This window comes from Peromyscus californicus, unplaced genomic scaffold (genome assembly GCF_007827085.1).
Source record: "Peromyscus californicus insignis strain IS unplaced genomic scaffold, ASM782708v3 Scaffold_22__1_contigs__length_63687245, whole genome shotgun sequence".
Classification (NCBI taxonomy): domain Eukaryota; kingdom Metazoa; phylum Chordata; class Mammalia; order Rodentia; family Cricetidae; genus Peromyscus; species Peromyscus californicus.
In genome coordinates, this window is record NW_026294525.1 from 4,397,523 (window position 1) to 4,409,064 (window position 11,542).

An 11,542-nucleotide genomic window follows, 5' to 3' on the forward strand; every position below is an offset into this window, starting at 1 on the left:
ACCACCGGCATTGCTTGTAATTCATTTGTGCTCCAGCAGAGTCCAAGGTCAGCAGTTCTGTCTGACCTCCCCACCCCCACTTGCCTGCAAACCCCATTCCCCACTCTTCTTGCCGCAGAGAACCTGCGTGCGTATCCAGCGCCCTGCAAAAACCATCTCCACCACGCAGGAGAAATGGCTCCGCAGCCCTCTTGCCTGCACTAGCCGCTGCACCATGCACGCTCCGTGCATAACTGCAGGTCTCAAAATATAAAGATAAAATATTTAAAGTTTTTTTTCTTCCCCCTGTAGAGAGAAAGGCGCCTTTGGTTCCCCTCTCCCCCTTCCCTGGATGGCGGGGGTGGGTGGTGGGTGGATGGAGGCGGAGGTGTTGTCCACGTGCCAGGCATGACGGCCTAACAGTTTGATTTATGAGTCTGATAATAAAAATCCCATTAGGCGCCTCTCATTGAGAAAAAGGAACAGGAGGAAAAAAAAGCCCTGTGTGTCACCAGGCAGCATTGACGCAGGCGGCTCTGACGGCAGCAGCCTCAGGCCGGGCGGGGGGCACAGGGGGACCGTGAGGGGCTCGCGAGGGCCGGCTGCCTGAGAGCAGGGCCGACTGGCTGCTTCCCGTCCTCCTTCCCACCCCCACAGTCTCAGCCTCCCTGCCACCACTTTGCAACCTCAACTAGCCACTGTACCCCTCGGTCATTCCCCAAGTGTCGCCCACTCCCACCCCCATCTTCTCTACAATGCCCCATGCTCTGGGAGATCCTGAAGCATCTTAAAGACCCTCCCTACGCTGACAGGATTACCAAGCGGCCCCCTCCACCCCCCACCCCCCGGGGTGGGTGGGCGAACAAGGGAGCAGGTCTGGGGGGCTGCAGAGCTCCATCTCGAAGGGAAATGCGGAGCATCAGTTGGGGTTAGGAAGCATTATTTCCTGGGAGACTATGGCACTGCTAAACAGGGGGACCCCTCCAGATGCAAGCGGCGCCCCCCCCCCCTTTTCCAAGCAGTGCCTGCTGTTCACCACCAGAGTTTTATTCTGTTTAAAAAGTCATTCAGACTAGAAAAAAAGATTAATGCCCATCTGGTACCAGGCCCCCTGCCTGTGGCTTGAGCCTCATCAGGACAGCTCAGGGCAGGGTGAGGGCATGAGTCTGTGGCAGTCTCAGAACTGGGGTGGTGCAGATCTGCCCCCTGGCCCAGTAGAGATTGTACTTTTCCTATCAAAACATCGCAAGCAGAGGCCTGCAGAAGCAGACTGGTGCTCCAGGCCAGCTGGCTTCTGCAGTCTCCAAGACCCAATGGCCAGCTTTCAGTCTCTTGAATGTGCTAGGAAATTAATCCTTATAGCGCAGGCCAGAGCTTGGAACCTATCATGGCCCCAGCCAGCTCTTTCTTGTTCTATACTCTCCACACCCACCCGGGGAGGCAGGTGCATCTTTATCAGGTCCAGAGAGCCTGGAGGGAGACTTGGGAAAAACCCCTTGTCATTTTCTTCTCTACATCATCGAACCCCTGCAGTCCCGACATTAAAACATGAGGCCCCGGTTCTCATAAACAAAGACTCACAGTGATAGTATTCACAAGAGCCCAAAGGTGGAAACAGCACAGATGTTCACCAAAGGATGACCGACTAGGTTAGCCTAGGTTAGCCCATGGGGTGTACTGAGCTGTAATCAAGTGAAGCCCCACACCTGTGACCAATGGGGTGACCCTTGAGGACAATCTGCTAAGTGAAACAAGCCAGCCACAACGGATGCACGTGATTCTACTTATCCCAGGCACCCAAGTGTCTGAGCATGGACTGGAGCAAGGGACTGGGGCTGGGGAGGAGGAGTCACTGTGAAAGGGGAACAGTTCCTGTTTGGGATGATGGGAACATTTTGGGACTAGATAGGGTGAATTTCACAATATTTAATCAGCTGTGTAGTAGGTGAGGACCTGAGCTTGAGACGTTTAGTGTATTAGATTGTATGCTCAAAGATGCATGGCGGAATGGTTCCATTTATGATAAAAACACGCAGAGCCTGTGTACCTATCTCTCTGGTATAGGGGTACAAACATGGCTGTGTCTGGAAATGGTACTTTTCTCAGGTTTACCCCCCAAAAAACTCATTTCTAGGAACAGCATACCCCACATCAGCTGCTGCTAAGGGCTCTGGATTATAGGGACAGGTGAGGCAAGGGCCACAAGGCGTCACCCTTGCATTTTCACATCTGCAGAAGGACAATCATATCTATACAAGCATGTGTGGGCATACCTACATAAGGATCACCATGTCTACATGTCTACATAAGCATGTGTGGGCATACCTACATAAGGATCACCATGTCTACATGTCTACACAAGCATGTGTGGGCATGCTTATATAAGGATCACCATTTTATATGTCTATAGGAGCATGTTTGGGTGTGGGCTAAGTTCCTGTGCCCTCTGGGCAGTTCCTCTGATGTTACCACATTACAAGGACCTTGTAGCCCTAACCTCAACACTACGACAGGTGCATTCATGTAGTGGACTTGGTGGAATAATTATGCTGGACATAATTTTGACCTTTGTGGTTACTGCTAAACTAAGTATATATATTTTCTATTACTTATTGCAAATTTTTGACTGAAAACAACAGAAACACATGGTCCATTTCTACTAGTCCAGGGTAGAATGGGTTTTTCTTGGGCTGTGATTAAGGTGTATGGCCGCTGCACTCTTTTGGTGGCACTCTTGGAAGAGTTTGTCTCTTGGCCTCCTGTAGCTATTAGAGGCTCCTGTATCCCTTGGCTCACAGCCCCTCTCCAGCCTTAGCACCAACAGCTCTGCAGTCTGTCTGCCCACAGCCAACCATCCTGAGCGTTCTTGTGAAGAATTAGCCCACAGGCATGGCATGGTGGGGGCTTCTCTCTCCATCTCATACCCACAACCTTGATCTCATCTGCAGAACGGCCCTTGTCATGTAGCCCCAGGTTCTGTAGATTAGGGTTCCATTTCTCCTGTGTCTCTTGTGTCAGTATCCAGCTCCCACCGTAGTAGTAGTGTCCTGGGACGGTCTATCATTATTAACCTGGGTTTGTTGATTGACTAACTGAGTCTTGATTCATAGCTGAAGTCCATAGACAGCCCATGGTCTCTCAGTGCCATTTGCTTCTGGATAGAGGCAAAATATAGACCCTGGGCAGATTATCTGGCTAGTGCCAGGTGCCATTTTAACACCCACACCCCCCTACCCCCCCATCACCCCTGCCATGTGTTGCTGGAGACAGAAGCCAGGGTCTCATGTATGCTAGGCAAGCCTCTACCAATGTGCTACAACCTACAACGAAATGTTCAGTAATAATTTTTGAACCAGGGACCCTGTCTTTTCATTTTGCATCGGACCCAGTAGTTTTCAGCAAAGAAGTCTTAATGGTGAGTGTTTGATTGTTAACTTGACAGGAACTAGAAACACTTTCTGGGTCCCATCTGACTATCGAACAGTCCTTGAAGGGAGGAGTGAGGGTTAAGAAATAATAGATATGAAAAATAGAGATGTAGACATAAAAGAAAAAGATAGAGATACAGAATAGCATCGGGAGGGCTCTGGGTCAATACCACAGTCGCCCCGAGTTTATTCCTCACAGCCTTTTTATACACCAGGAAGGGAAGCGGCAAAAGACCTCTCCCTCTCAAGGACACAATGGTTCCAAGTACAAACAAAACATCTAGTAGCCACACCTTACGGCAAAATATCTTGTAATTAGGCCTTGAAGGATAAGACACCTGGTAACCACACCTTTGGCCAAAACATCCCATTGTGCAGCCTTGGGGGGCAAAGCAAGCTCAGGCTCTCTGACCTTGGGTCAAGATGAAATAAGGCCACACTATGGAGTTCCCACAATCACTGGACACACGGGTCTCTGGGCACGGCTGTGGAGGGTCACTGTGATTCTTAGTTGATGTGGGAAACCCTGCACACTGCTGCTGCCACCATGCCGGACAGTTTGCACACGTGTGTTAATTCCAGCGCTCTATCAAAGTTGCTGTGAGCGCAAGACTTTGAGGCCCTTAGCCTTTTCCTATGGACTCGCATAAAATATTTTATGGCCAGACTTTGATTTATTTTTCTGCTTCCTTGATTTTCTTTTCATAAGAGGTTTGGTTTCCCAGTTGATGTCATCCGTGGACACTGTTCAATGTATCATATCTTTTTACAATGACTTATAGTTAAAATATTTTTATTAGTTATTTTAGCTTGTACTTGATATAAATGGGAAAAAGGAAGACATAAAAGATAATTGACAGGCATAAGCAACTTCTTTTAAAAGGAAACTCGAGACGTTTGAAATGAAAGATGTCGACTGCTGCCCTTTTCTAGTTTGTATAGAATTTCCTCAGACATGTGGTTGTGTGAGATTTTCCCTTCTTTGATCAAGTCCAGCATATGCATGTATATGTTTCAACAACCATCGTGCAGCACTCATTGTACACATTTATGTTTTATTTTAATATTTCTATGGTTACAAAAGGAAGTAACTGAAAAAGAATTTTTGATCAGAAATCAAGTTGTAAATAGGTTCCACGCTGTGACTTCATATTCTTTTATTTGTACTGCCATCTGAGTCCAAATCCTAGCATTTCTCAATGGAAAATCCCACATTTGCAAGAGGCTCTCCAGCATTTCAAGCCCTGCTCAGTGCGGAGAACCACCTCAAGTCCGAGGTCAGTCAGCACCTTCACAACATCCAGTGACATTCACTGCGTTCTCACCTAGGTGAGCCCTGGTCCTGAGCACTAAGAAGGGCCAGAGGTGACTTGCATTGTGAACAGCTGACTACCAGGGCCTCTCACCCGTGGGTGCTGCCTTCATAGGAGTCGAAAGACTGCTTTACTCCCTGAAGGTCTGCAGTTCAATCCCAGCTCTGTTTTGATAAAATCTTACCTCTTGCTGTCTTCAGAAAAGGGGTGGATCGGTGACATTGACCTTTTGCTTTGCTTAGTAATTCTTTCATTTTGTGTGTGTGTGTGTGTGTGTGTGTGTGTGTGAGAGAGAGAGAGAGAGGGGGGGGGGAGATTCTGTCCCTAAAGACAGTTACATTAGTTCACCAGTGCAGCTCCTTGCTACGTCCTCTCAGCGGCTATTCTAAAACCCCTTTTTAAGAAGCGATGGCTCTTTCTCTCCACAAATGAGTCAAACTCTTTTGCCATCTTGGCCATCTTCCTCCCCTTTCCAGCTTCATGTCCACTGTCTCCTGCCAGGGAGGCATGCCTGGTTGTTTCCAGTCTCTGGGTCAAGTCATGGAGTGGAGATCTTGAGTGACCTTTCCTCAGTTTCCCCACACCCTTTCTGTGTTAGCCAGAACACCTAGCTCTGAGTCCTTATTTCAGTTCTTATGGAGAATCTAGTGAAAAAAAAAAACATTAAGGAAAGTTCTCTAATCAGAAGGACCCAGGTTTCTTCTCAGCTCTCCAGTCAGTTCCCTGCTGAGACTCTTAGAGGGGAGGGACTAGCCTTCTCATTGTGTTGAGGAGGAAGAGGGCCTAGGAAGGGAATGAGCTCTTCCAGAAGGAAGTAGTGAGTTAGGGCCAAAGTGAACCAAACAGTTTTCCTAGTTTTCAGTTAAATGCTCTTTCTTCTCACTGTCTTGAAAGGGAAAGGCTTCAACTACAGAGGTCATATAGTGGATAGTTGTTGGATAGGTGAAAGGTAAAGGATGGGTGGATGGATCGATGGTGTACATACATGAGATATAGATGGTGTACATAAATGATATATAGATGGTGTACATATATGACATATAGATGTATACATATATGATATATAGATGGTGTACATATATTATATATATATATATGGTTTATAAACAGGTGATGAATGGCTGCATAGTTGAAAGATGGATAAAAGATAAATAGGTGGATAAATAACAGATGATTACTAGGTCATAGATAGATGATAGAGCAGGGAGCTAGCTACCTACATGATTGGTAGATAGGTAGATCATAGATAGATGGACAGATGACTCAGATTTAGAAGGTGGATAGTAGAGAGGTAGAAAACAGATGACAGATATACAAGTGAAACATAGTCATTTGTACATATAAACTATACCTATTGGACCTCAAACATATTAGGTAATTATGAAAAATATTTTATCCCCCATTTTATGGATAAATAGAAGCTTAAACACACCAAAATGACTGTAAATTTGCAGAGTAAGAGAACGGTAGGGGCTGGAGAGATGGCTCAGAGGTTAACAGCACTTGTTGCTCTTGCAGAGGACTTGGGTTCAGTTCCCAGTACCCACATAGTGATCCACAGCCCTCTTTAACTCCGGTTCCAGGGATACAGTACCTCCTCTGACCTTTGTGAACACCATGCATGCACATGGTGCACATACGTACATGTAGGCAAAACACATACATACCAACTTAAATCTATAAATCTAATAAAAATTTAAAAAGAACATGATAGAAGTGAGAATACAATACATGTTTTGTTACAAGTGCTTATTTCCAGTATTTTATATTCAGTTATGAGAGCTGTAGGGTGCTAGGCTAGAAACCTACATGTTCAATTTTATAGAAAGGGACACAGAAGTGTGCTTTTAGACCACATACTTAAGTTTACCACATCTCAAGGTACCTGGGAAAAACCAGCCCCTAGACATTAACCACACTAGCTCAGTGAACCAAATTACTAAATATTTTAAAATTTATGCAAATTTGTTCACACTTGAAAAATTTCATTTAATGTTCTTTAGAAAAGAACGTTATTGTTAACCAAGAGCATACAAGCTCTTTGGAGAAGAACTGACACCATCTAATGATGATGGTGATGGTGATGATGATGGTGATATTGATGGTGATGATGATGATGATGATGATGATGGTGATGATGATGGTAATGATGATGGTAATGATGGTAGTGATGATGATGATGGTGATGTTGATGATGATGATGGTGGTGATGATGATGATGATGATCATGATGATGATGGTGATGGTGGTGGTGATGATGATGATGATGATGATGGTGATGATGGTAGTGATGATGATGGTGATGATGGTAGTGATGATGATGATGGTGATGATGATGATCATGATGGTGGTGGTGATGGTGATGATGATGATGATGATGGTGATGGTGATGATGGTAGTGATGATGATGATGATGATGGTGATGATGGTAGTGATGATGATGGTGATGGTGATGATGATGGGAAAACCATTTGCATTGGCCTTGTGCTTTAGTACCCCACTTGTAGGAATTTATCTAAAGTTAGACCTCTCATGGTATGACTTCATAAACATAAATAATAGAGACATTGTTTGTAAAGTGTTCTATCTTACTTACAGTGAGGGTTAATCTTGATTATCAACTTGCTGGGATTTGGAATCACCCCGGAGACACAGCTCTGTGCAACGTGTCTGTGAGGTCACTTTCTTTCAGAGAGGTTTGAGGAGGGAACACTCACTTTGAATGTAGGCAACACCGTCCTATGGGTTACTATCAGGACTGAATAACAAGGAAAATAAAACAGGCACCCGAATGCCAGGATTCTCTGCTCTCTGCTTCCTGCTCCACTGAGATATGAGGGCGTTGAGGAATCACAGCTCAGAGCCACTTCTCCAGCCAGCATTCCCCAGTGTGGTGGAAGGTTCCCCTAAAACCACTAGGCAAAAAAAAAAAAAACCTTTCCTAGGAGTGTTTGGTTACAGTGATGAGTTCTGAAATGTATAAATGCGTGTATATGTTGGTGTGTGCACATGTATGCATGTGTGTGCTTGTGTGTGTGTATTACCATGCTTGCATGCACTTTTTTCCGTTTGCCTGCTCAAGGCCAAGGAGAGCACACTCAGCATTAGTGATTATTACTAATGTCCAGATCTTAGCCTCTACTTCCATTGAAGGCGATCAGTGATCCTGTGGGAAATGGCCGAATCCAACCAAGGCTGGAACAAAGCAGATACAGGTGGACCTGGAACATCTACACCAGAAAGTTAGAAGTGGTCATGGGACATGCCATGAGGACACTGGATCAGTCTGCATACATTCTAGCTGGCTCAGATAGGACTACAAAGAAAGCAACATAAAGGAATAATTATGGAACATTAGATGTAGTAATTAATGGTCCCATTGTGCAAATAATACTAATAAATAGTCTATAAATCTATGGATGAGGGAGAGGGAAGGCTTTTTCCCACAAGAGGGGCTCATGTGCAGAAAGAACTGAGCTTTATAGTCACTGATGGCAGGAGACCCTGCAGGAATCACCTGTGGATGCTACTTCTAGGAAGAAACGTGACAGGAAGAGGGTGAAGCGTTTACCTCTCTCGTCTCTTGGCAGATTGATTGCTAGTTACAAGTAAATCAAAAAGAAAAACATACTGATTGGAATCTGCCTCGCCAGCCAACAGGGACCAGATGGACTCCAGCGCCTCCAGATATTCTGTAGGCGACACCCATCCAAAGCTCCCTTAGTGCCCAGCTGAGTCACACAACTTGGACCCAATCATGAGGAAGCAGCAATCCGCCCACACCCAGAAGTGATGTATGAGAAGTTGGGAGGGGGGATCATTCTTAAAAAAAAATACACAAAGCTTCCGGACATTATCTAGCATGAGAGTGTCTAGGAACTAGGGCATTCTATGCTGAGGACAGGGGTTCTAAAAGATGTTCTTGTGTTAATGGACCAACAGGCATGCAGACAGAGTAGATGAAAGTGCTGTTTAAGGGAATTAGTTTACCAGTGTTGACAACAACACTGTATGTAAGAAAATATCTTTTATCTTAGGAAATACACTCTGCCGTGGTTGGGGGGCTTAAAGGGTACGATGGATAGAACTCATACTCAGGGGATTTAAAAGCCACGGGTGAGCAGGCGTGAGATGAAGCAGAGGGTAAATGCCAACTAGAGGTGAATCTACTTCTGTTTTCCAACTTTCCTGTAAAGTTTGTGTGACATCTCATTTAAAAGTGCGAAAGTCTAAGTGATGAGCTATATAGATGAACATTATAAACATAACTAAGGTATGGTACTTTTGGAAAATAGATGTAATCTAATTAGTATTTCTGGAATTGTGTGATTGGTTAAGATCCAAACACAACTCACAGCCGCAATGTTTTCCCCTAACAAAAGGAACCACATGCAGATCATGACCTGTGTGGTGATTCATAGTCAACTTGACAGGACCTGGAATCAAGGCCCTGGGATTGGGAGGGCTTGTCTTGATTAGGGTAATGTTGGGAGAGCTACCCGGAAGTGGACAACGCCATTCCCCATGTTTGGGTCCAGGACTACAGAAAAGCACCAGCACCCATCATTCTGTTTGACTGCAGATGTCATGTGACCAGCTGCCCAAGCTTCTGAGGCCAGGACTTCCTCACCAGGAAGGACTCAAATTCAGAGCCAAACTTCCTAACTTTCTCCCTGAAGTCGTTTCTGTCTGGATATTTTGTTACAAGGAAAACAAACAAGGAAGTCAGCCTGTTTTCTGTGTTCTGTCTTTGGCTCTTCTTTCCCTCATAGATAAGGGCATTTGGGGGCCTTAGGTAAACCTCAGATAATTCGATGTTCCTTCCAACATGAAGAATCAGTGATTAGATTCTGCATATTCGTTTTCAGACTTACCCCAGTTACGACATGAACAGCACTTCCAAGCCTTCTGTGTCTCCATTACTCATTTGAAAACAAATTCACACAGCCTGGAGATCCACTTAAGTACATACAGGAGCTGCTGTGTTCAGCTGGTGAGTATGACGTGACACCTCAGTCTGCATTGCAGTGCCGAAGCAGAGTGCCCAAGGCTGCGGGATTTATAAAGACCAGAACCTTCATTCTACAGTTCTGGAGGCGGAGAAGTCTGCGGTCAAGTGGTTATTCTGACTCCTGCTTTGTCACATGTTGGATGACAGACAGGGCAGTGTGGTGATATATTTGTGTACCCTAAGAAAATTTGTGTGAAGATCAGAGGACAGAACAGCCACTAGATTAAACATAGAGGCCAGGCAGTGGTGGCACACACCGTTAATCCTAGCATCCGGGAGGCAGAGATCTGTCTGGATCTCTATGAGTTCAAAGCTACCCTGGACTACATGAGATTGACTCAGTCTAGGAGAGAAACAGAGCCAGGCAGTTGTAGCTAGAGTTTTCCTGCCTAGCCCAGTCAGAACAAATCTCTCTCACCCGCCAGTCCCACAGCTGCTCAGACCCAACCAAGTAAACACACAGAGACTTATATTGCTTACAAACTGTATGGCCGTGGCAGGCTTCTTGCTAACTGTTCTTATAGCTTAAATTAATCCATTTCTATTAATCTATAAATTGCCATGTGCCTTGTGGCTTACCAGTACCTTACATCTCGCTTGTCATGGTGGCGGCTGGCAGTGTCTCTCTGCCTCAGCCTTCTACCTCCCAGAATTCTCTTCTCTGCTTTTCCCACCTATACCTTCTGCCTGGCTACTGGCCAATCAGCATTTTATTTATACAGAGCGATATCTACAGCAGGCAGTGGTGGCACACCTTTAATCCCAGTACTTGGGAGTCACACGCCTTTAATCCCAGCACTAGAGAGATTGAGACAGGAAGTGATATGGCTGGGTGGAGAAATGTATCTAAGGCGTAAGGAGACAGGAACTACAAGGCTTTTCAGGCTGAGGAGTCCTAGAGGTTAAGATGTGGCAGTGGCTTGTTCCTTTGTCTCTCTGATCTTTCAGCATTTACCCCAATATCTGGATCCAGAGTGGTTTTTTTTGGTTTGTTTTTTTTACAATAAGACCATTTAGGAATTCATGTTACAGGGCAGACTGGGCAAACCCTTTCTGGCACTGATCCATTCAAGAGGGTCTTGACCAAAACACCTCCTATTCTCCCCATCCTAAACCCTGGTTCTTGGGGGATTAGGTGAATTTGAGGAGACCCTACCGTGGGGAATTCCATTTCTCCTAGGAAAGGTGTTTCCAAGGGAGCATTCTCTGTCAAGGTCCTCATCTTTGCCTGTGTTTTCTGCTCTGTTCCTTTCAAGGGCTGGAATGAACACATTTATCTGAAGACTTTTTTTCTTCTCAGAATAGCAAGGACCTGGAAATGCTCTTCCAAGAAAAAGGAAAAGGAAGAAGTCTGGCTCTGGGGAGCAGCTCTTGTGCCAAAGCCAAGTCTGAAGTCCCACAGCCTCAGGACTTTTATTTTGAAGGCTGTAGTTGGGTCACAGCCTCAGGACTTTTATTTCAAAGGGTGTGGTTGGGTCAGACAAATTTTGAAAGCTATTGCTTGGGGGTGAAGAAGTAGACAGACAGTGAAGGGGGACAGCTGAAGCCAGAGGAAGCTGGCCATGCACATTGCTCATGGACACCCAGAGGGTAGGGGAAATATGCTCAGTCAAATGCACGGCCCACTGAGGCTCAACCCTAAAATGTCCTGAAGTTTAATCCATTTGTGGTCTTGGGGGGAGAAAGCAGGGCTGGAGTGAAGGGGAAGGTCCTTATTCTCACCAAGAGCTCTACCACTGCAAAAGGACCGGCCATTTCCGCTTCTGCATTGATCTGTTGAGTCTTTGTCAAGTTCCCCGACTCGGATCTGC